At 38.0% G+C, this 26,192-nt stretch overlaps 1 protein-coding gene across 3 annotated transcripts in view; it reads right to left on the bottom strand.

Annotated features, from left to right (window-relative positions):
* LDLRAD4 (low density lipoprotein receptor class A domain containing 4) overlaps positions 1-26,192 on the bottom strand; it is a 280,598-nt gene that overhangs the window by 215,111 nt on the left and 39,295 nt on the right. For 2 of the 3 annotated variants that reach the window (XM_054285069.1, XM_054285071.1), the window contains exon 2: positions 22,065-22,189. The exons of the other annotated variant lie outside the window; for it this stretch is intronic. The gene's annotated coding sequence lies outside the window, so the exon portion shown is untranslated. The remainder of the gene's footprint in view (positions 1-22,064; positions 22,190-26,192) is intronic. 3 annotated transcript variants of the gene reach the window in all.

Here is a 26,192-nt window from a genome sequence, read left to right as displayed (position 1 = left end):
CTTTGCACACAGACGCAACTCAGCAAAAGAAAGAGCTGAGGAACCGATCTGAGGTCACACAGAAAGATGCCAGTGCAGTCTCCAAGGGATTTCTCCTCCTTAATCCACAACCAGTTTTGCACTCATTGTCTCTGGTGGCCACTAAATCCTGGTCACCTGAGGGGATTCCCACAATGTGAAAATTCCCCGCATTGCTCAAGTCACAAACAGCAATCTGCAGTTACCCCAAACCAGTGCGAAGCACAGGAGCTTGAGGTGGAAAACTAGACTCAGATCTAGCTCATTATGATTGAAAAGATTTCAAGCTGCCTCAAAATAGAACTTTCAAATTTTAATAATGAAAAATTGTCCTTTCTCTTCCCTCTTTTATTAAACATAGCAAATGAGCAGAAACTTGGGCAACAAGCCCTTGGATCTGAGTACTTTTGCCAATGTCTGACTGCCTTCACCACTTTCTGAAACACACTGAAGGCATTCCTTAGCAAACACTAGTTTTGACTTCACTGTCACACTTTGATTAACTTGAAGACACAACACAGCTCACTGCTTGAAAAGGCAGGACAGCAGGCATTCTTTAAAGTATTAGGATAAGGAATTTGGTTAAATGGTTACAATATTGAGACACTCTCGTGGATCTTGAGGTGACTTTTTCAGGAATATGCATTATCAGGATCCCAAGAGTTTCTTCTTAAATAATAGATGCTAAACAAGGAAGAGGAATTTCATCTTACAAACACAGGTAAACTGCATCCCAAGTGCAACTGTGCTTCCCAAAGGATTTGCACCAAGAATTTACCTACTTAGTTGTACACTTTATAACCAACCCTCCTATTAGCAAATCTAACTTTTCTTAAAAGGCATTTATATCCCCATATCACCCTATGATACATTTCACTCAATTCTGCAGTCAGAGAGAATCATGTTTATATTATAAAATTTTGGCTAATGTTACATACAGAAACCAACTTTCATCTGCATAAATCAATTTCAAAATAAATACTGCAAGCTAATGTTCCATTTTTTTTCTGCATCTTTGTCTTTAGGCTGGAGCACTAAGTGATAAAGAAGTTTATCTCATACATAAGACACTAACACTAATCTACTCCCTCCCCAAAACTTCAACAAAAGGAGCTAAGGGTCATTGAGCCAAAAAATTAAATGCTGACATGTACATCCAACAACTACCCTTCACTAGCAGATATCCTGTAGAGGAAAAAAAAAGTCAAATAAAAACAATTCTAATGTCTAGCCAAAAGAAAATATTCAGAAAAGAACAGGCTGAAATTCAGTCCCACTCTTCAAGGACCAAAGGAACCTTGTTACAGCTTCAAATCTTCTGTATCATCTGCTTAAACACAGCTAGAACATGAGGAGAAAATTTATGCGACTTTATCACGGTTGGCTTGAGGGAAGGAAGAGGTTTCTCTGCGAGGTCAGGCACAGGACATTATTAGCTTTTTTCCTTCAGCTTTTCCACATATATTTTCTTCTACTGCTAACAGGGCAGTCATTTTGCCCATAGAAAACTGAGTGGCCAAAGCAGCTCTAAATTAAGGTTAATCCCCACTATAAACAGGCTGCCACTTTAGTGAAAGGTATGCTATTTTCCACTCAAATTCCAGTCCATATTTCAGCTGTAGGTTTGCACCTGATGAGCTTCAAGCACCACATATTTGTCAAAGTGTTGCAGTCTAAAGAAAAATACAAAAAACTTGTAACTGTACTGTTATCTCTACTACTATTTTACTTTACAGGCCCTCTCCTCAAGTGGGGGAGGGGAGACTGGGGCACAGAGGAAAAAGCTTAATTAAATAATATAAACATTAATTACTCTCCCAATCAAATTCATCACAATTTTATAAATGGGAAAGAGACTGAATTTAAAAAAAAAATATATATTGTCTAAAAGCTGTCTCTGCAGTGCTCCCAGTTCAGCAGTTAGTCACCCAGCAACTCCAGCCAAAGCTCAAGGCAGATGTCCTAAGAACAGGACATCACCAACCTCACAGGAAAACAGAACTGGAAAACATTTTGAAGAAATGTTGGGGAAAAAATAACATTTACTAACTAAAATGAGAACAGAAAAATCAAACACAGCCACCATACAGTTCATACTTTTCTAAGCCCAGTAGGGATTTAAGGGAATTTAAAAGAATTTCTTCATATTGAATTGGACAAAGCTGAGAGCAACTTCATTGTAGTTTGAAGTGGATTTAGGATAATTGCTGTCCAGAAAATTGATAGTTGGAATGGCTCTAAGCACACAACCACAAGTGTTCTGTAGTCCCAGAAAAGGAAAGAGCTAAAAGACATCATATGACATTTCAGATAGCTACAGAGAAATAGAGGGGAAAAATAGGTACAAATGCCTGTAACTAAGATACATTTACTAAAAAAATATATCTAGGCCTGGAGTCATTAAAAGGATGCATTAATGAGAATATCTATAATATATTAAAACAACTTTCAAGTAATGCACTGGAGAAGACCAGAGAACAATAATTAAGAAATGATGGAAGAAAACACCCATATACTCAGCATCATTTAAACAGCTATAATAAATGAAACAAAATTTTGCTAGGCAATACTGCAAGATATGCTATCAAACTTACAGTTCTACTGCCCACACTGGAATATTTTTAATCACTAGCAGGATAAATCCTGGGCAAAACATAGGAAAAGAGAGAGCAGAAGATTCAACACTTGAAATGAAAAAAAAAATTATCATCCAGTCAATTTTCCTCATTAGTATTTCAGTATCTAATGCACTCAAGCTCAGGCTTGAGACAAGCAATTCTCATTGCCTGCCCTCCAAAATAATGAAATCTGTACATTTTTATTTTAGAATTCTCTTTTAAATATAAATTCCTTGTGATATATTTCCCCTAGTACATAGTAATATTGTAATATGCTTCTATATAATGTTAGCTCTACAAGTTTGACATGAATTCTTTAAATTAGAGTAGTATTTTAGGGGGGGGGAAAAACCCAGCTTTGAAAGACGCACCATTTTTCCAGAGAATTCCACCAGATACAAACTTTGGACCTGATGATTAACAAGACCAAACTTCAGCTGTATTAAGATGAAATCCAAACCTAGTATTTGACATTCCATCAAGCAGATGGAAAGGAAGAAGGACCACTAGAAACAACCCTCTGCATGCATGAAAGCCATCCCACCACCACTACCAATCTCCTTTGGTCACATTAACTGCAAAGCAGCTGCACCCTCACCAAAAAATCTCAGCCAGACTGACCTCTGTTTACTAGAATTTTTCAGAGGACAAGATCTTTGGTAGCAGTCTATCATATCTCTTACAAATACTTAAAATTTTCCAAAAGGAGAGGAAAATGAAAACATCTCTCTGGTAATTAATACACAGTTCAATATAAAATATTAATGAACCTTCAAATGCTGATTATTCAGAATTCTTTTTTAAGTGCTTTGAAATTTGAGGTTCAATTTGCACTAAATGTGCTTATTTCAGTTTCAGCAAGAAGACTGGTTATAAACCAGAAACTAAAAAGTTAAATGAAACTAAATCAAAAACTTGTATTAATTTGTTTTTAAAGTCCTGTGTTTTAAGTGTATCTCTCTCTCTTTAACCTAATCCTCAAAATTACAATTAGACATTTTAGAACAAAGACCTTATGCTGAAACACAAGTTCTTCATCCTCCAAGCTTGTTCCTTGGTGTCACATTTGTATAAATGCTGTTAACGTCACACAGTGTCAGCGCATGGCAAAGGCTGCTATTACAGCCTGGAGCACGTCCCCAGTGCAAGCTGCCCAGCAGCTCCACTTTAATAAAGCCAGAGTCACGCCCTGATGACCAAAGCTTCACTTAACAAACAGTAAAACACATGAGCAAAACTTTCCCTGAGTTTTGAGTTTAGGGGAAAAAAAAGGCAAACCATTTCCTTTGAAAAGCTAGAAAGTCTAAAGCACAAATAAAAACTAGAAAGTTGGCAACAGAGTGAGTTTGTATAGCAGAAGTGTAGAATTAAAGGAAGGTCATTCAAATTTGCCTTCATCTAAAAGAGCCTCCTCAGAACCATGAAAACTCTATCAAGTGATAATTTGTTGAGTGTGCTTTAGCACTGCAATTTGTATTTAATTACAGTTCCACAGTTATTCCTAATTTAAGCTATAATGCTCTCCAGGCAGAATGCATCTCACAAGGTTTATTGCATACCAAGGGGAGAAAACCTTGCTTCTTCAATCACCAGAAGGGCAGCAAATTTTCCCAGGTACTCACTACTATATTAGAGAAATAGCATTTTTAAATATTACGTTCATATACTTGGACTGAAATTCATACATTACCTGAAATCAATGAAGATTTAATCAAAAGTTTAATTTGCATCTAGAGTCTAAGCCTGCAATATTAATTTAATATCACTGAAAACAACCAATTTCATAGGTGATAAACAAGAGGGCAAAGGGTAATGTTATCATAAAAACAGAGCAACTGCCATATTCAATCCTTTGGGATTCTTTAGATCCTGCTCCACTAGACACTTGTGTTTTATTTAATCAAGAACTTCAGACAACAGCCATAACTGTACGTTTCAGAAACAAATCAAGGCCCATCAGTCTGCAGATGTATAAAAAACTTTCCCCACTTCCCTGATCTGTGTCTTAGGCATTTGTTAAGCCTTGAAGCACAAGTGTCTCTTCCAATGAAAACTCTCAGCATTTTTGCAGTAATTGGCATTAATGTTAATATTTCCTATTCCAATGACATCTCTTTTTTGTTGGTGAGGAGAACATAATCCACACAGCAGCACATATGAGGCACAGAAGACACACAGTGCTCACCCAAACACATTCAAGTGATGAGCTGCCCAAAAATTAAAACTACTATTAACAATGAGGAAAAGTTCCAAGCTCAGAAAATCTCAAATTATATTTTTCAGTTCTGCAAGACTGCAATTTCTTCCAGATAACAAAAAAAAAAAAAAAGAAAGCCAATGAATATGTGCTGAACTGAATTTGACACAAAACCACCACTCTGAACTTAGGAAGTGAAGCACATCTTCAGTAAAACAGAGAAAAACACAGATAAAACCAAGAAAAATTAGGGGAAGCATAAGGTCTCCTAACAACACAGCAGAAATATTCCCTGCTCCTTCATCACATTTCCCTTACAAGACCACATCAGAACTTCCTGCTCTAAACCAAACCCCATTTCAAAGCAAACTTTTCTATCATTAGGCTGTCATCAGTCAAGCTGTGCTCTGCCACAAAGAGTACTGTGTTTTAAAAAAAAAACTGAAGCCAAAATACCAGGTCCTGTGAATTTTCCTTAGAAAAAGAGATCAAACTCATGAGGTCTTATCAAAGCCACACCACCAAATAAAAATAAAACCCAAAGCAGGTAAAAGAAACAACTAGTTCATGAGACAATAATAAGCTACTGAAAGCACACTAGGTGCAGATCTATGTCTGGACACAGTTACCAGCTATAGGATTTCCATTTTGTACTGAAGTTCAAAACAGAACCTCCCTGATATGTGTGGCAAGCTGTATAGGAAAACCAGAAAGCTTTGGTTGTCTCTGATATGCATCTGCCATAACTAAAAATTTGTGCTGCTAAAAAATCACAGATGCCACAACAAAGTTGTTTTTCATGTGCAGGCACTGAGGGTCCAGTCATGTCAACACCTCTACCCACCTACATCTGGGAGACCTCTCAGCATTCCTAGAGGAGATGCCATTGTGTTGTCACATAGTGCAAGAGTTCTGTTGTCATTACATTGCAAGGGTTCCATATTGCCAGAGTTTCATACCTCCTTGATGTTTCTTGAATGCAGCTCCTCTAGGCACTGACTCTTCCTTGTCCTCACAGCAGCCACCTGACTCCAGTTCCCACCAATCCACTCCTTTATAACACTTCTTATTGGCCACAGGTGTGGCCTGGTAACATCAGGCCTGCTCCTAACCTTCAGTATTTAGCTCAGTTGCAACTCTGTTAGAGAATAACATTACATTCTATACCACCTTCATTTACCCATACTGTATCCCCCTACAATTCCCCCTTTTTCTTTTAATTGCAGAGTTGCAGCATTTCTAGAAGTATATATTCAAATAAATTAACATTCTGACACATTCATATATTTCATTTAGAACTAAGAGTTATACAAATGTTCAGACAACATATTATAGTACGAATAAATATATATTTCTGAGTGTTGGTTCAGTTTTGCAGCTTTTCCCAGTTTACAAAGTACTTCCCTTCAAAATCTTTTATACTCATATTTAACAAACGCTAATAGCTGCAATCAATATATTTTACCAATAGTTTAGCACTCAAGTCCTTTTCCCCAAATCCACGGGGTTAAATAATCGAGTCCTGTTTCCCCGAATCCACAGGGTCATATAGTTTAGTATTTGAGTTCTTTCTCCTGAATCATGTCGGGTTCACCATTTGTTATCATATAAGGGTTCTATTGTCATTACATTGCAAGGGTTCCATATTTCCAGAGTTTCATATCTCCTTGATGTTTCTTGTAGGCAGCTCCTCTGTGGGATCTCAGTCTCTCAGAACTGGGGTGCAGGGTGAACAAGACCCCCCCTGGGGGGCTCGGGAGTCCTGGAATGCTGCCAGAAATGTCTGGTGGCTGGACTTTGATCCCACATGGGAGATGACATCAGTATGAGGACGGGAGGATTTCACTGGGGTGAATGGTGAAGGGACAAGTTAATTGGAGTGTGAGATACAGGGTTTAAGATCCCTGTACAGGGGGGTCTAGAGAGGCAAGATGGAGGGATTGGGGCGTGCCCTTCTCCTTCTTCTTCTTCCTCTAAGCCTCCATCTTCTGTGGTGGAGTTGGCACTCCGGGATTGGACCTTACTAGGGGAACACTGGTTAATATGGGTAGAGGGTATTGGAGAAAAATGATAAATATTGTATACGTAACTCCGGGTATAAAGATAGGTGACCGCCCCAGGGGCTTTCAGTGTGTGCCCATGGCTGACTGCTGAGCAGAACTCTGTCAGGCCAAGAGAAAATCTTTTAGATAAGCAATTAATAAACACCAAGACCAAGAACAAATCTGAAGCTTCCTCTCGTCCTTTCGAACCCGGGGGCCCAAGGCCATCTTTGGGCTTTTCCCCAGACCATCTAAACAGCCCAGAAATCCCACACTCCTCTAGGCACTGACTCATCCTTGCAAGAGCCAACTGATTCCAGTTCCCCTCAACCAAACCAATCCACTCTTTTACAACACTCTTCTTATTGGCTACAGGTGCGGCCTGTTAACATCAGGCCTGCTCCTAATCTTTAGTAATTGGTTCAGCTGCAACTCTTTAGGGGATAAGATTACATTCTATACCACCCTCACTTACCCATACTGTATCCCCCTACACCATCGTGCCTAACATTCAGGCCATGTGGATGGCCTTGGACAAGTCTAATCACTGTACTGACTGTATGGGTGAGGAGCTGTAAAATGAGGTCAAAATTAAAGGTAAATGGAGAAGATTTACAATTCTTTCATATTTAAAGTTATTTTTTTAAACTGAAGTCTTTGTAAGATTTGCCTGTTAAACCTCAAAAATCTCAGTGCTCTAGGACACTGCAGACCCACTGTGGACCACTGGGTATTTATGTAAGGAATCCTTTCTTTTGTCATGTTTTGGATATTGGCTTTCCTCACATGTGTGCAAACACATGTTCTTCTGAATTAGCTTAGACAAAAAGACAGACTAGCTTGCAAGAGTGAAGGAGTCTAAGTGGTGCTGACTTTTTCACATTTAAAATGCAAATTATTTATTCAACTATATAATGCCAAATCATTTAAAAAAACCTCTATAAAACACATTCCCACAGCTAACCCTTTTGTAAGTACAGAATGGAGCAACTAAATTCAAATGCTACCTTAAAATGTTATTTTCTTGGAACTTAAGGCAAGTAAATTAAGGTTTATATGAGGTCATTTGCAGAATAAATATAAAACCACTATTAAATAGCAATAGCTTCTTCTAAAATGGCTTTTGATGACTCTGATCCAATGAACATGATACAAATACATGCACATAATTCTAACTCAGCTATAAAGTCCTAAACACTTTTTCCATCAGAATAGTCTCCATAATAACTGTAAAGACAACAATTAAGAACCAATAATAATACACGCAGAAACTGTGCTCATCTATATTTTCTAAGCTTTTATATTAAGATTTGACATAAAACTTACTTCAATTAAGACAGTAGATATTCAAATGCGTTCTATAAACAACAAAAACCAGTGTCATGCCCAGAATTTTGGAAAGAAAACAGAAATTATCATTATGTAGAAGAGAGAGCCTGGCTGCAGTACCCTAACACACACTTTCAATAAAGACTGGAGAGGAGGAGACTGGAACACCTCAAGTTATCACAATATTATAGAGTTATTGCCTTATAAGCAAATAAAGTGCATTTCCAAAGACAGAACAAAAACTACACAAACTTTGTCAGAAGTTATTAAATGACAACACAGTAAGTTAGTTAAGCTTCATGACATCATGAATCTTCAGTATTTTGTCCCTGCTGCTTTTCCTCTCCGCAGAACCAAACTGAGAAATGTGGGGATATGAATGAACAGTTCACATTTTCATATGTATTGCCTGAGAATCAAATATTCAAGAGAGATGGCAATTTGATGGGACAACTGCAGGAAATGTGTTTTTCAGCCACACATATTCAACACACTGCTTTCTTTATAAACATTAATAGAAGTGTGGATGCATCTAAGACCTTTACACAAGAAGATACAAGCTGACAGCAGTAGCAAAACCACAAGAGGTATGGCTGGTATTAGAAACATGGATGTGAATTCAATTTTTCAAGATGATCCTTTGTTAAGAACCAATTTCAGTTTTGCAATCCAGCAAGGAACACCGTGCCTCACACCAAATTCAGGGGATAAACTCTGCAATTCAGCTGAACAACATTTGTCTTCTCTAATCATGTTGCCTTGCACTTTTAAGATCTACACTAATTAGACTAGAAAAGGTCACACAACTGAAAATGTTCACGATTTGGGAAAGACTTCATAACAAAATCTTTCCTGTCTATCACTAATCTTCTATACACAATAACTGCCACTTTGATAAAGTGTCTCTGTCAGCCTGCTTGTGATTATACACAAGAAGCTTCAGCCTTTATCCACTACAAGAGTTCATCAGCTTTTTCTTGCAAACCTCAGTGAAACAGCGCAACAAAAGAGAGGAAGAGGAAGCAAAACCCAGCACTCCTCAGGATTACTCTGTCATCTGTTCAGGAAACAATTTCTTTGTAGTTTAAGAACTTGAGATTTTACTTAAGGATTTCAGTACTGAAATTCCAGAATAAAAATATGTCTATATTTACACAGATAGGAAAAAGAGGAGACAGAAAATACCACCTTGGTTCTAATCCCAATCTTTGAAGATTAGCTGCAGTGTGATCTGCAGTTCTTATGTCTCCCTTTCCTCATGGGTTATCTGATAATATTGTTATTCTTCTAATGTTTGAAACCTTAAGACCCTCTATAGAGGGTCCACTCCTTCCTCATCCCATATAGTACCTCAAAAAAAATGAGACCAGAAAGCATTAATTATGTCTTAAGACTGTGCCAACAGCCAGTGAAAATGCTTAAAATGCTTCCACATTTACAGATAATTGGTGAAAAATTGATCTGTCTTTAGTTCAGTTAGAAACTTGAAAAGATGTTGGGGTTAAGCCCTGTGTTCTGAAGTCCTCCCACAATGTGAATAATCTTCCAGGCATAACCCAGAAAGCTGCTCCCTCTCTGAATCTCTTCTTCTCCAACTTTTCTTATTATGTAGAAAACTTTTTCCCCCAACATCCTGCTTTTTCTCAGGTATTTAATGGGTGATTTGAAAGAAATAAAAGGATGAAGAGAAAAAGGTTCCTACCCTTCACATCACAGTGACTGCACAGGACCAGGAGGAAAGCCTGCATTACAGCACAATTCTATCAAACTTTTGGGCCTTTCAAAGGCTGCAGAAATGCCTTCCTATTGCTGAAGGAGGTGAAAGAAAAATAAAAATCACACAATCTAACCAGCCTGAGAACAGTGGGTTTAAGAGTAAGTGTTCATTCAGCACAGATGCAGACAGAGCAGGTGAAAATAAAATGCTTTCAGAACCTTTCACAATCTATTTCTGGATCAAGTTCCCAGCTTCATATGGTTTCCTGCCACTTTGAACTACACCTTAATGTAGCTACCTCTTCAAACAGTATTCAGCATAGCAGACACAAAGAAAAACTACAGAAAGTACCAAAAAAAAAACCCCCACAACTACATATGAACCCACGTACATGTGTTGCTGCCATTCAGCCCAGACCCAGGAAGTTTTTCCCAGGGAAAAAAAACTTGAACTTAAACAACTCTTACATGCTACACAACATAAAGAGGAAACCCCAACAATCTAGCACCTTGTGTAAGGAAACCATATCCTCAAGTAGAGAAACTAACATACATAATCAGAATATACTAAAAATCTCCAATAAACTCACTTGCAAGACAGCCATGCCATTGCTCTCTTTCAACAAAATCCAACAATCAGACTAGGCCTACATTTATTTCCCTCCTCATATGCAGGATTTCAGGATATATTCCTCTTTTGTCCCAGTCCTCATCTTTTTCTTTTTCCATTAGGACACTACAGATTGCAAAGGCTAAGAGGAAGCATGCCTGAGCCAAAAGAATTTTCAGTCTAAAGAAAACTGGTACAAAATGAACTTCAGAACTGCAAGTTAAGAGGAAGTTGGTCAAATTCAGTGTTCAGAAAATAGAGCATAAGCTTTTCTGTGGGAAAGCTTCTCCATAGTAACTAAAACTGCAATCTGAGCATTGACTCCCTGTCAAAAATACCCTCAACATAAAAACAAAGTACAAAAGCCTCTGAAAAGCGAGAGATTTCAATGACCCAAAAAAAAGAGGACAAGAGGAAGATCCTCTAAGCATATACAATTTCTCCGCTGCTGATCTTTTTTACTAGTAAGGAATGACAGAAAAAAATATAACAAAAGATTAAACAGGTATTTAACATTTTCCAGGTAACATTATCATGGCAATTAGTAAATTGGTGGTAGTGCTTCTCAAGCAAGAAGAAGGATCGACGCAGCTGACTCTCAGCATTACAATTAGGGATCAGAGAACTGTTCATTCCTTAAAAGTGCTAAGCTTTAAAAATTGGTCTGTATTTTTTCAGGTCAAGTCTCTGCTTTGTCTTAATTTTCAAAGTATTTTAATTTCAGACAGAACAACTCCGTTGTTTCACAAAGCAAGAGAAAAATATTTTGTTTAGTCCTTGTAAAAAAGACAGACTTTATAAGAAAAAGTTGCAAAGACTGGTGTTTCCAAGAAAGGGTCTGGGATAGTTTTGGATAAAGAAGATACCCTGTGACACTCAGGACAATTTCTAAATACATCTCACACATATTTCAAAACATCCAGATTGCTCATATTTTTTATAATACAGTTGAGGTCCTAAAAGGGTCTGATCTGACCAACCATTCCTTCTTTCTCACCCCAGAAGGAAGAGCCCCTGAAGAAACACACACCACCACAGAGCCAAAGCAGCCCAAGGAAGCAGTCATTGTCATTGTCACAACTACAGCTGCCTGCTGTAAGCATCAGGACAAGCTACCATCAAAACTTAAATTTTTGCAAATATACATAGTAAGGAATCTGCTTTTCAAGAAGAGAGGAATGTTTCTAACACTGGAGACCAAAATTCTAGTTGAACGATATTTCAAAGTTAATGCGTATAAACCGTTTCAGCCACTAAAGCATCACACCCTGATAACGTGTACCTCTATCCAGAGGGATCACATTGTGCTTTGAGGTTTTTCTTAGGATTCACAGCACAAAGGAAACACCGTAGGCATGCCAGTCACCAGGAATGGGAAGCACAGTCACACCATTAACCTGGCACACCCTACAGAACACTCCCAGTAACAGGGACAGCAAGGAGAGTGAGCTCGCTGCACCTCCAACCTGCCTTTGCCTCCCTTCTGCAGGGAGGTGATGAGCATGAAAAAACTGTTACCGTCATTTCCCCCACCATAAAACCACAGTAAAAAGCACAGTAAATGATAGGGACAAATGAACTATGGCCAAGAACACTCCATTAAGTCAGCACTCTGAAAGTCTCATGGTTTCTTTCTGCTTAATATTTTGTACCTTACAGCAAGTTTCCCTAATAACACATACAGCTCAGATTCCTACATTTCCAAGGGCTTATTAAATTAGCATAGGTAAATATGAACATTTTCATATAGAATTAAAGACAAATATTCAGAATTGCAAGTGAAAATAAAATAACATCTGACCCTGTACTTAAAATACAAGGAATAATAAACTTGATTTATTAATATCACTGAAAAGTAAATTAGATGTTCATAAATTAGGTAACTCCTGAACAATCAGGAATTTTCATCCAAAATGTTGGGGGATAATGTGGAAATTCTTTCCATTTATTATTAAATTGAACACAAACCAAAAAAAAAAACTCCACACCACAGGCCACTGTATTTTTCCCAAGATCATTAAATATAATCTTGAAACAACTATCCAACCTTCAAAGAATTTCTCTACCCTAGCTGAAATCAGTACAGAAACTTTGCTATTTTTTCTTGAAGGAATCCTTCAACTGATTTCATTTGAGAACTTCCTAATTAAAAACATTAGCAGAGCCAAGAAGAAAATGTGATGCAGCATAAAATCATGCAAAATCAATTTATATAATTGTCAATACATCCGTTTTTTTAACAATAAATTGTTCAAAATTTCAAGAAACTACCAAATAAAATCTTGATGAATTTTCCTTAAAAATCTACGATCTTTTCCCGCTCTGTACAATTTGCAATAAATTACCCTCAGCTTCAAAACAGTTCATTCCTGTGAGACTGGTTTCAGTTTCAGGATTGCAACTGTGTGGTAACTGCTTCTCTTTCTGTTGTTTTCCATTTCCAAACGTAGGCTTTGATCCCCTCGCTCTTGCTGGTAGAGCAGTCGCCTCACACATACAGGCTCTCTTTGAAGCCTTCCAACAGTGCCAAGAAAGAAGCAGGCTATGGCAGCAGGCTCAGTATTCTCTGGTTATGCAACAGATTAGATCATTATCAACAAAACTGGATGCCTCCAGCAGAGAAAAGAAATGGGGAATTTGAGAGCAAGTTTTTCTTTACTTTTTGTATTAAGGGTGGCTGCTTGGTCAGTTTGAAAGGAGGAAAAAGTTACCTCCAATTAAGAGCTGGTCATGTCAGATAAGATTAAAGTGAAAAGCCCCATAATAAATATTACTGTCACATTTACCAGTCAGTTCTGTTCTTTCCTTGGCACCAAAGTTTTCCCATTCATTGTGTAATGCAAAAGACATATTTGGCTCAAACTAATGCCAATAATTTAAGAAGTCTGATTTAGCCACATGGATTTCATTCCCCATAGATCAATGACCATGTGCCAACAGGATGCAGGAGAAGAGTCTGGATTCTCACATACCTGCAGATAGAATCTGTGCATCTTATCTATGATATATATATACACAGCCTGTGCATGTGGATATCCTACACATTTGTCACATTTCTGTCTTCTCTAGTTGCTCCAACAACTTTTAAATCATCAATTAAAGATATTTCAGTTCAGAATTCCACCTCAGTTAATGGATAAAGCACCTACTGATTGGGCATGCAGCAAATATAGGGATTTTGAGTCTTCATATACAGCAGAAAAGTACATACTTAGTAATTTCTTAAGGGAATTCCTTGTATAACTGCATCTTCCTGATAATTTTGGTTTCCTACATGAAACAAATCCCCCGAGTCAAGTTCTGACAATTAATGTATAGTGAGGAGGAGAGATTAGAGAATACCGAACAGATTAAACAATTTACTGTTTGTATGTAAGAATTCAGCCACTGAGGCTTACAAATGCATGCAAATGAAACCAAAAGGCTTTGAGAATCCTAACTGAAAGCTTTTACAGCTTCTACAAAAGACATTAAGAGTATTTAGATACTGGTTATAGGGAAAAAGCAAGTATAAACAGTTTAATATAGAAAAAACTATACAGTTGCTCTTAATAAGAGAGAATATTCTTATAGTGTTTCTACATGTTAATTCTAGATGATTATAAATTTTTAAACTTAGAAAGCACTACAGAACTTGAGTTTTGCTTTTCAAGTTCCCACAAAACAAGCATTAAAAGTACTGTGTGCCTGGTTACATTACAAGATGAATGTAACACTTAAAATGACATTATCCAATAAAATAAGTACTATTAAGAATGGCAGAAGTTACATGACCAGTGTAATTTGTGTACAAATGCATATTATCATGAGATCATCAGTAGCTTAAAGAAAATCTAGAAATCAGAAGCTCTGTGTTCTGGGCTTTATTTGTAGGAGATACTTTCCAGACATGAGATTACTCCTTTCTTTTTTTTTTTTTTTTCCATTTCTAATACAGCTGAAAAATATTGGGCCAAATAAATTATGAGCATAATAATGAGCTCTTAGTCCTCACTTGTTACTTCCCTTCTTTGATATTATCACTGAAGGATCAGAAAAACATGTCCCCATCTCTCTTGAGAAATCATACAATACTTTATTGTATAATTTGACTCTTTAGAAACACAGACCTAAATAAAATCAGGTATTTATCTGAACTGCCTTCATCTCTATCTTTATCCCACAGTCAATAATTATTAAAACTTCCTATGAAAAAATAAATGGCATTCTCCCCAAATCATGCCAGAAGGAAAATCACTGATGAGTCAAAGCTAGTCGTAAGTGGGACACAAAGTATGATTCATAAGTCATTGCTTTGGGTTTAATTCTTGAGAGAGAAAAAGCTCCATCAATAACATCAGACAGAAACTCAAACTCCCATTACAAAAACATACCATTAAATTCAGTGTGTCTTTTCATTCTGAATATTTCTGTTATGTGTGTTCACCACAAGGGTTTGAAGCCACGACAGTAACCTTCAGCAGGCAGTGAAATTTTGCAGAGGACACTGAGAGTGCTGGGCCACATTCCTGAGCTGTCTCCTACACAGCTGCAGGGCACGAGCTCTGTGTCCACCACTGGGGCAGAGGGAATGGGGCCTTGCTGACTGAAACCACAACAGAACACCAATTATGGCCCCACTTGGTCATTGCCAGCATCAAGTTTATCAAAGCAGATGAGATTCACCAAATTTGCCTTCTTTTTTTTCAAATGTAGTATTTAGGCAAACTGGACTACAACACTAAATAAGGAGATGAGTCCAATGAGATGATGGCAGAGGAACCAAAAGGAAGAAGGAGCACCACCACTACTTTCAGGCAACAGATCAGATACTAAGCACTATGTCAAAATAACCTCTGGGCATCAGCTTTTGTAGCAAATTGGGTTTTCAAGGGCATTCCCTTTCCTCTGCACTGCATATTTATCTTATGTCTTTCTTTCAGCCCACACCCAAAACAGAGGCTTTGTGCAGTAATTCCATTTTAAGCCCAAAGGTCATTTATGACAAGAATATTTTTAATATTTAAAGTATAGTAGAGTATATACAGAATTCTAGATCAATAGAGAAACAAAAAAAAAAGAGACCAGGGAGCCTTTTTCATTAAGGAGGTAATAATACAGTAAAAGGATCTATAAAAAGCCTCATTCAAAACCCTGTATGACCTTGCTGTTCACTCACATCCTTCAAGCTGACCACTGAAAGAAATATAAAGTAATATTCATGTTCCCACATGTTCATGGCAGTCCAAACGACAGCTCTGACACTGGAAACAGACTGGCAAAATATTTTATTTATCTTTAACCTCAGCCATGAAAAATGTGAGAAATAAAAAATTAAAGTCATGCTGCTATTGGATATTTCACAATTTAATCATACATCATACCTGTACAGCAGAAAACATGCAACAAGACTAAACTTCTAAAGTGTAACTGGATATAAATGTATGCTACTTTCCCTGTCCTGTCAGCTAGCAGGCCTTTAAAGGAAGATTATCAAAGGCACTCCAGTCACTGTGATGTGAAAACAGAATAAGTGAGCACAACCTTGAGTTCTCCCTTTGTATTTCATGGCATTTTTTTAAAGTATTTTTAAATCATCCAAACAGTAAGTACTAACATGGCTGTGACTGAATTCACATGCTTTTGAATAGGATGATGAAAATTACTTGAATTAATGTCTTTTGGCTTATGTGCTCATTTACATTCCCCGCAGGAATAATATATTAGCAATGTCACTGCTATGAACAAGGAGGTGACATATCAATAACTATCATCTATTAATAAATACTTTACTCATTCCATGAGGTTAATCTTCATATGCACCCATGAGGCAGGAAATTACAGTCAGTATTTCCCCTGGGGATGCTAAAGTCATGTTATAGACTGTCCTAGTCCATGCAGCAATTCAGGTGTCAAAGCCATAAGTAAAATCTGTCAGAGACCCTGCCTCCTAATCCTACATTCTAATCACTGAACTTTGCCCATCTGATGAAAGAAACTATAAGAATCATGCTACCTTATCATAACTGAAATTTAAAACTGACATTTATTAAAAGCTGTTATAAGCTAAAAGAAAAACTTGCCATTAAAAGGGGAAATTATGAAACCCCCATGATTTATCAACTGGTCTCCCCTTCATCTTCCAAGGACATATGTATGATAACTGCTAGAGTTACTGCTCCCTCAGATTAACACAGACCTTTATTTGGAATAAACATCTTTTATAAGGAATTTGAGAATGTTTTCTCTGTCTAAATTTATTGACTTCTCTTTACGCAGCTCCTAGTTCTCAAATACTCCCTGGAATGTGAACAGAACACCTATGATATGAGATACTGCTACTGTTGCCAAGAAAAGAAGGAGAAATACTGAGTTTAAAAAAACAAAAATAAATGTTTTGCTGCACAACACAAATTCACTGCTCATTTCCTTAGTTTGTTTCTAATAAAATTAATAAAGTAATGAGTAGGTAGGCACTTCTCTACTTCTACAAGAGTTTAGTGATTGCCTTCAGGAAGGGAAAACTCTGGTGGTACTCACAAGCTGCAAGAGTATTATAAAAGTTAGATTCTATCCATGTGTTAAATGTTTATTTCCAGCACATCTGTCTTAGTTCAGTACAAGTTTTTAAACTTAGAAGGACACCGACTTGAAGAACTCCCTTTAAAACTAGTAGGAAGTGTATGAAAAAATCCCTTAACAAGCTTTCGGATCTCTACCCATGAGTTAAAAGAAAAATTAGGTTGCCAAGATTTCAAGGAATTCAGAATGTCACTTGTCCAAACCTCCCCCCACAACATCTACCCTCAATGTGTGCAGCAATGCATTTCTGTTATCACCCAGAATCCAGGAGGTGAGAATGTGAGAAACAGTGAAGTTCTAATGAAATTTTAAAAATCAGTTAGGAGCTCAGCATGGAGATTTGAATGGGTTCAGGGCTTTGTGAAGATTCCTTCCATCTCAATTGTCACCTGCCTGCTCGTGCTGAACGCACTGATGAGGAAATCCTCAGAGCATGCAGCAGCAGCCCACTGCAGGGACCTACGTCATTGGAAATGTTCCAAAAAAACTTTGGTGCCTGAAGAGTTCTTTCCTTTCCACAAGTTCCTTAAGATAGAAGGAAATTAATGTGGCAGGTTCTGGTAAGCACAGACAATGGCACTTTTTTGGGTGGGCATTACCTCACCCAAGAACACCCACTTGCTCATTTTTCAGCTGACTGAAAACCAGCTTCTTCTAGTACAGCCATGTCCTCCTACAGGGAACTCATTTCCACTGCTGATCTAACAATTAGAAGACAACACTAATCACTGCAAGTACTACAGGCCCCTATACCCCATCACACACACACAAAACACTGCTCATTTCTACCAGGAATTTCCAGCTTTAAGGGGAGTAGACAGATCAATAGTCACAAAGTCTGGAACACAGCTCTCAAAGCATATCCTTCCATAAGAGCTGGGCCAATACAAATGTTATTAAAAGCAAAGGAAAGGGGCTGGATTACCCATGGAATTATATAAATTATGAAAACCATAAAAGCAAATGTCAGTCTTGAAACAAAACACTAATTTAACTGTCCTCCATGTAAGGCAAAAAAGCAACAAGTAACACATTCCTTGATGAAAACCACTCCTTCTAAGCCTGAAAGCAAGCCTAAACTGAAAATACAGGATTAAGCACTTCACCTTGTTTTGTGGGGAGTTTCACTGAGCACAACAATAATATTCCTGTGTGCTTTATGCAAGGGTATTTACAGGACAAGACTGAATTGCTGAGCCATTATTTTACTTGTGGCTCAGGAATAATTCCAAAGCAAACATGAGAGGTAATACAGCAACATGTATTTTCAAAATTAATCAAATGCATAATAAATTTTAAGCTATGAAATTTTCAATTTCATCAAGGTTGCTAAAGTTCAGCTCTAGCTGTTCATCAAGATTATTTATTGCCTCGCTAGTAGTCAGTACTGACAGACAAGTAACCCCAAAGTCACTATCACACAACTCAGGAGATAAATACTTCTTCCAAAAGTAAATATTTCCAGAAGGAAAACAAAATCCTCTATATTGCTGATAGTACAAATAAGCAAACAATACAGGAAGTCCACGCTTTTCTGTTCTAAATACAACATTTTTCCATAACTGAATGTGTTTGCTCATATGTGAGAAAGGAGAATGAAAGTAAAGGTCCCTTAAACTTTATTTCCACACAGTGGTAGCTAATCCAGTGTATACAACAAAATGAGATCCAACAAATCTTATCTACTAAAGTGAATGTTCTGGAACCTCACACTCATTCCTCTGTCTCAGGAGTCAAAATATTTTTATCTTCTAAACAAAAAATTATTCTATGCTTATGAGCATGCACAACATTTAAGACTGTCTCCTCATCTTTTAAATTCTTGCTTAAAAACTACCTCTTAAAATTTTCCATAGTATTTCTTGCTGCATAGGTAAACAGTTTCTCTTGTGCCAATGTCAATAGGGCAGTATTTGATACAACTTCACCCAAAAGCAAGCCAATCTCAAAAAATATGGGTAATATTTAGAAGATGCATGCGTTCATGATGCTTTATCTTCTCTTCATTTATGAGAAATTCTGAAATTTGAGCCATCCACTATAAGAAAAGAAACAACCTCTAACAACAAGAATTTCATCTACTCAAAATCCTCCTCAGGGGTCTCCAGAGAACCAGGACAACCCAGTGTTTCATGGCACACACTCCAAACCACTGAAGCAAGCACAAGCCAGATCGGAAGAGTTAAATAAAGCAGCTAAAATTCAGCAGCGTTGTGAGCCATTCCAGACTCCAGTTACTGTAACCTACACTGGGTGTCCTCTGCATAAGCACCAGTGTGACTTTGTGGACTGCTGAGACTCAGTCTGTTGCAACTGGCATAAGTTGCCACAGGCGAGTAATCACAAGAAACTGACCTTGGCAAAAGCACATTTTACACTTCACTGCTGTTCAACTGTGTTATACTAAAGAGAGAGCAAGTGAGCACAAGCAGAAGGGGGAGGGAGAGAGAACAAAGGGGATAGACAGCATAAAAGTGAATGTAGCCATTTTCAGCTTTACCTGCTTTTAAGATTTTAAGAGAGGTACATCACCCCTCCAATGCACATCACAACCTACACATAGTTACATCAATTCTGCATGGTATCATTTTTAAACCATCAGGGTCTGAGGAGATTTTTGGAGGAGGAGGAAAAAGAAAGGAGACTAAGTACTAAATTACAAATAAGGATCTAAAAAAAATTCTCCCAGCAAGGAGGAGGGAAGTAGAGAACTCAATTACAACTTCACATTTTCTTACCACTGGATTAATGCATAAATGAGGATTTTTAAATTGCTCCTTCCTCCTGTTTGGCTACACCTGTTGAGAGTCCACTTTTGAATCAGCTGCAGCTAATAAAGCCTAAATGCATTCCATGAGGTGTGCTGCAAGATGTCTTAGTCCTAATTTTTAATGTTTCAGCTCAACCTTAACTTCAGCTCTCAACAGCCTGGCAGAAATTTGCAGAACCAGTATGGTAAAATCCCCACTGATGCACATCCAGTTGTGTCTGGCTTTTCTCAATCATCTTTGGTCTCCAATGGTTTGAATCAGTTATTTCCTGCTAAATAATTTTCTTAGTTTCTGCATTACTTTTCTTTGGTATTGATTACTGCATCTCCAAAGAAACAGGACCTGGCAGAGCAAGATGGCAGAGGATCCCATCATTAGTGCTAACCCACATCCTGCCCAAATGTTACAGCAAGTTTAACACAAGGATCTAGCCTTGAGGGTATGCTGGGTTTCCAGGACATTCGCTGGATGAAGCAAAACATGCAGAAGGTTTGTATGAGTTCCAAAAGACCGAATCGCTCTCCACTTGGGAACGATACAAGGTATGCAAGTCTAGACAAAATAAAATGAGACCACATGCATTTCTATCTGCCTCCTCTTAGGTCAGTGGCCTAACAACTCTATGCAGCTTCTCTTCCAGATCTTGAAGTCTGCTTTTCTCCTGTGCAGTTTCTCTCTTCCTCATCTGGTTCCATAAATAACTCAAAAACCCTGCTACAAAAGCCAGCCTTGTTCCTCTCAAATATGCCAACCCTTCACATTTCTGTCTTCACAAAGTCTCCATTCCTCTATTAAAACTCCCAATCCTCCACCTCAGTCCTCTAAATGTCATTACTACCAGTAAGCAGAAGTGACTTTTTTGGACACAGCCATGTTGTTACCTTAAACCATTCCCATCTGACACGGTATAATGACCTCCCCTGTCACTGGCCCGGGAGATACAAGACTCAGCCCTGACAGCAGATGGCTGCTTCACACACACGAATTCGCTCAGCGACTCAACAATGATACCATCACGCTCAGCCTATAAATTATGAAAACAGCAATTCTATGAAGCATGACCTGAAATTCCAAGGGACTGAAGTATTTCCAAGTCTGAACTTCAGATCTGGGTCAAAAAGGTGTCAGCTGTGGATCTGCAGAATTTTAATCATCTCATCAGACTGTAGCTCCGTCTCTCACAAATACATGATGTTTGTAAGGCCCACGGGCATGCTTCCTGACACTGAGGCAGGACTCTGTCACACAGGGCTGGACAGGCCACAAAAATACTCACTGCTTCTGTGAAATGTGTGAGAAACTCTTGCAGGGTCTAGACAGAAAGTAAACTGTCTGATGTCTGTCACATTTTTCTGATGCACTTGGGCACAAAACAGACTTCTTAAAATTTTTATTTACTAAGTCCTATAGTAATTAGTTATAGTAGATAGAAAAATGTAAAGTAAAAAGGGCACAGTAGTTCTGCAACAATTTCTGTGATCCCTCTGGCTTGGCTGCCTATGGTCAGCATTTCTCACAATGACACACAGCCAAAGAAAGAACAGGGTGATGAAAAAATACTCATATCCACAGAAAGAACAGATCTTTGCTTATACTAGGCCAAAAGTTAGCAGATATTTGTATTACACAAGAGCACCCTCAGCTGAATGTAAGGATTTGATATCTCTTACTTCTTCAGGGCATATCCTAATCAACAGGTTATTGAATAGTCTCTCTCTTTGCAGGTCCCTCTGGGTGTCCCAAACCACACCATATTTTAAATGTATGTGTCAATCAGTACTGCTTGAGTAATTTGACTTTATAGTTCACTAGCCAGGATCTCATTTTCAAGTAATTTTACTCATTAGGCAGAACAGAGACATTAACTGGGTCTTCCCCATCCATACAAGTAATTACCAATAGGCTGGCTACTGTAGGCATCTCCCTTCTCTTTCCTCTTCCTTTGCCACCTTTTTTCATGTTAGAGAATTGCTTGAAACCAGTACATTTCCACAAAATATACAAGGGCTGACAAATCAAAATCTTTTAACATCTAAAAATCACTAAGAAGGTTTAGCTATAGAAATATATATATGGGTATGTATCTACACAAAGTATCCAAAAGATGATGATTCTGTGGTTGAAATGTTACTAGAATGGGATTAATTTGACCTAACTATTCCTCTGCTGGAAAAAGATTAAGTTTGTTTGAATTACACTTACCTTTCTCGAAGTGTTTAAGAAAGAAGTCTTGTCTAGTTTAAACTCCTCCAATACAACATAATGATATCCTTGAAGTCCAGAGAGTCAGGAGAGTCTTGCTTCTAGTTGTGAATATTGAGTGTGACCTACAAGAAAAAGAAAGTGGGGGGGAAAATAGTTTGGCAGGCAATCCTTTATCTTTTCAATTGGTCAGTATTTTCAAAATCCTTCCAGAAAATGGCCCTGACTCCAGAAATTCGATGAATCAAACAAACAATCACTACTTGGTTTCCAGAAAGAATTCAAAGCAGATTTATTTTTCCACATCAAATATTCTGTTTCTCTCTCTTCACTGTCTTAAACATGAAAATATTAGAGCAAAAGGCGTGACTTCTCCTTATTTAAAAAAACAAAACAAAACAAAAACAACCTTGCAATGCTTGCATATTCTGCTATAAATTTAAAATTACCATCAGGGAATTTATAACTTTTTGTTAGAACCTACGGAAAAGAAAGGCTACAGTTCCTTTGATGTGAAGTGCTAACACACTTCATAAAGCCAGTAGCAACTTAGAACTAAAACTATGAAAAACACAAAATACTCTTCGCCTACTAGACACTTCAATTAATCAACAGCTATTGGGGAATAAATTAAGTACTCAGCAGCTTTGTTGAATAAGCATGTTTTAGTCTGGAAACAGCTGCGAGAAGTTCACCAAATTTTATTCTTTGCATTGTCCTGCTGGCTCTGGAGTTTCCACTTTTCTAAGGAACATCATTTTTTCTGGAGAGCACATTGAGCCCATAATTTTGCAGATACTCATTGGGTATAGTATCAGCTCAGTCTTTCTAGTTCTTTCAGTAACAGCAAGCAAACTCACAAAAGCTTTGCCTCAGGTTTCACAGGCATGTGTGTGCCTCTCTCTCAGTACCCCGGCCGACGTGCCAATATGTAGGATTAAACTTTTTCCAAGGTTGAATAAGCCACCATCTGTCTATCTTGTGTGGTGCTGTGCGCCATCCGGGAGACTTGTCCCTTAGAGCATGTTTCTACCATATGTCACTCCTGAGTGATCAGTTATGCCAAGACATTTGGGAAAAAATGACTAAGTCGAGCTGGAAAACCCTTTCCGAATTCCAGAGGAGGTTTGCCAAGCCTGTATTTGCAAATAACTTCACATCCACTGATTTTTGCATATATTGTGCACAACAATAAATAGTAACCTTTACTCAAATAGACAGGAGGTGTGTGCCCTCCACTGTCCCGAACTCAGGGACTTTTCAATAAGCCAAGGGATTAAAGTATGACACATCTTCAGGAAAAATACAAGAAACTTTTACAGCGACTTTTACAATCGCTGACTTAATAAAGGGGGGGGGGAAAAAACCCCATACTATAAGAATGCATTTTAAGAAAGACTCAGTTTGTTGTTTTAAAGCCACAACAAACCAGCAATTTCTTTCAGAATACTCAACTAGAAATACCTAAGGCAACTGAATACAAGAACTTTTCCTAATAGTAACCATCCAACAATGACCATCTAGAGCGCTCACCTGCATGCAAAGTGATCACCGACCGAAACTAAACGTTAAACTGCTGATACAGTCCATGCAATTAGAATTTGTCTAATAAAGAATATGACTCTATCCTATTTTAGATTTAAAGAACCATTTTATGTTCCAATTCCTCAATTATTAAATTAAAACTCAAGCCAACATCATTCTTACAGCCAGCTCAAGGCTGCTCATTTACATAACTGACTTTCAAGGGCACTTCCTCACACAGCAATTAATACCAGCAAAAAATCCACTGGATCTGCTACCTAATATTAAGGAAGACATTCTTGAGAACATTAAAAGAAGAAAGAAATTAGTAAATCGTGATTACAGCCTCCCTGAGTAAGATTAACATTGAAAGGAAATCTACTCCTAAGGGCAAAAGGAGAAATATTAAATATAAGAAGACAAATTATAGGAATCATTACATTTAGTGACAAAAGTGAGATTAGGAGCAGTACTAAAGTCCAAGAGAGAACACCGACCTTTGTGTTTTGCCTTCAGAATTCGGACAATCATTGAAAAAGAGGGAATACGTGAAACAAGGATTCACTACAGCCCACTGAGATTTGTGGAAAAAAAACACATCAAAAAGCAGAAAATGTTCATGTTAAACAAAGAAAACCACTACTGAAAAAGGCTATTATTAAAGGAAAATGAGGTAAATTATCACCTTAGAATGGATTATGAATTTTTTTTATGTATCTAATTTAAACTGCCTCCTTATGCACAAAGAGTGAAACTTGCCAAGGTGAGGATGTTGGTAACAAATTAGATGACCAAGGAAAGAGAGCCTCCTACTGCAACATGGACTTGCTGAATGGAAAGAAGACAGTAAAATAAATATAGACCAGCTAGGCAAATCTGGACTAATTGCCTACATAACACACCTAATGATATTGAAGCCAGCATATTTTCTGAAAGGCTCGGCTCCTTCCTGGCCCACTCCAACAGCCTGAGGCATTCACGCTGTTGAGCCAAGAGAGACTGGAGAGGCTGGTTCTACAGCATCAACTTTCTGCTAACTCTCCTTATTCCAACAAGAAACCTTTATGGTAACATGCACCTGCCCTAATGTCCTCCTTGCTTCTTGCATCCCCCTACAGGTCCCAATAATCTTTCCTTCAGGATGAAACATGATTTGCACGTAAGACTGACCAACTCATAAAGTTGCAAATGGGGACAAGAGAGGAGGAGGGAAATTCATCAAAGCTGCCAATTAAGAAAATTCTTATTCTGGAAAAAATTTGCACTATGAAGCCAGTCAATAGCTTCCTCACAGAGAGAGCAGCCATGCAGCTTCTGCACTGTCATCTCTTGCCAGAACTACAGCAGAAACAAGAGTTTCTCTTGAGCCTCTCAGCAAGCATTGTGGAGATCCCTACATATCTGTAAGGAAAAACTATGGAGCAACATAAAGGGAGAAAACACTGAAACCTGGACAAAGATTAAAATTTTTCTTTCCTTTTATTTTTGGCTTGGGGAGGCTCAGGATCCATCACCCATTAGTCCCACGCCAGTGCAGACATCCAAACAGGAATCTTATCACTCTTTGGAAATATGATGCTTTTTACTTTGGTTTAATCACTAGGAGTTCCTTGGAAATTCTTGGCACACACAGGCTGTTTTCTTTTGTGTTCCACTTCAAGTATGTACTAAGCCTCATCTCTCTGTTGTTCTCACACACTTTTTAGGAACTCTCAAGTCCCCTGGAATTCAAAAGTTCAGGATACCAATAACCACATGCAAATCCATTCTTCTAGAAATAAATTCACTCTTGTGGCACACCTAAAGGTTCCTGTTACATAAATGCAAAACTTAACTGAAACATCTACTGATAAACACGAAACTGCAATACCTGAAAGGCAACAACATTGAAATTTATTTCCACAGGAAACCTCATTTAGTAGGTATGACTTCAGAGACAATGTTTAAAGACAAGAAGGGCTCTTCAAGCACAAGGCCAAACCCAAAGAGTAGTTATGTCCTCTGAGCCACCCATCTGCAGAGTATTTCATATATATTCCCACAATCATTCATCACAATTTGCTCTCCAGTGGAGACTCAGGCAAGACTATTTTATTTCAGTGACCACGATGTAAGGGAGAAAATGCAGGTTGATGGGAAGCTATGAAATGTCTCTAAAAACTGCCAAGCAGCCAGTCCTCTAACATAAAGTCCATTTTGCAAGGGCTATGGTACTGCAACATAAAGAGTTTGTTTTTCAAAAATGTTAATGCAATATTAAAACTATACACATTCTCTTTTCTTATGAATAATCAATACTCATAAAGTAACTCAAATAAAGACAATCTCCACATGCCATGTGAAAGCAGCTGGGAGTTACCTTTGCTAGAGGTGCAAAAAGAGGGATTGTTGAGGCAGAGGTAAGCCTTGCTTTTTCCAATCACAGAGATAAAGCAGTTTTCCTTACGTAGCTTTCCTCTTCATCACTTCCCCCTCCTCCACACAAAACCCAAGAAAAGCTGCCATTGCTTCAGGTCAAAGGAAAACAGGCCCAGCTGCCGTGAGCCAAACAACGTACAGGTTTGCTATCTCCCCTGCTGTTTTGGCTCGGGCTCTTCAGACTGG

This window comes from Melozone crissalis, unplaced genomic scaffold (assembly GCF_028551555.1).
Source record: "Melozone crissalis strain CALT ecotype California unplaced genomic scaffold, PUWL_Pcris_2 ptg000042l_1, whole genome shotgun sequence".
Classification (NCBI taxonomy): Eukaryota; Metazoa; Chordata; class Aves; order Passeriformes; family Passerellidae; genus Melozone; species Melozone crissalis.
This window is presented reverse-complemented; position numbering and strand designations above follow the sequence as displayed.